This window comes from Heterodontus francisci, unplaced genomic scaffold (genome assembly GCF_036365525.1).
Source record: "Heterodontus francisci isolate sHetFra1 unplaced genomic scaffold, sHetFra1.hap1 HAP1_SCAFFOLD_43, whole genome shotgun sequence".
Lineage (NCBI taxonomy): Eukaryota > Metazoa > Chordata > Chondrichthyes > Heterodontiformes > Heterodontidae > Heterodontus > Heterodontus francisci.
The window spans coordinates 6,196,402-6,196,749 of record NW_027141852.1 but is presented as its reverse complement, the minus strand read 5'-3'; the positions used below and the strand labels follow the sequence as shown (position 1 = coordinate 6,196,749).

At 43.1% G+C, this 348-nt stretch overlaps 1 non-coding gene across 1 annotated transcript; it reads left to right on the top strand.

The window, feature by feature from the left end:
- Positions 1-83, top strand: trnal-cag (transfer RNA leucine (anticodon CAG)). Its single transcript has one exon. It is a non-coding gene; the product is annotated as a tRNA-Leu (tRNA).
- Positions 84-348: the final 265 nt, after the last annotated feature.

Genomic DNA, 348 nt, shown 5'->3' with positions numbered 1-348 from the left:
GTCAGGATGGCTGAGCGGTCTAAAGCGCTGCATTCAGGTCGCAGTCTCCACTGGAGGCGTGAGTTCGAATTCCACTTCTGACAAGTTGTGTTTTGACTGAACTGGAGGCGTTTGGGAGCAGCGGCAAAAAGCAAAGAAAAAGCATGAAAGAACATGGACAAACAAAATAACAATGGACCCAAAGATGTTGCATTCAAACATGAGAGTAAGAGGCAACTAAACAAACAGCAGGGCACATAAAAGATCAAAAATGTAACCTTTGTCTCGGGGTGGAAGATGTTGCCAATATCCTTAATGAATACTTTGCTGTTTTCCCGAATGAGAGGGTGATGCAGATATTGTTATTAA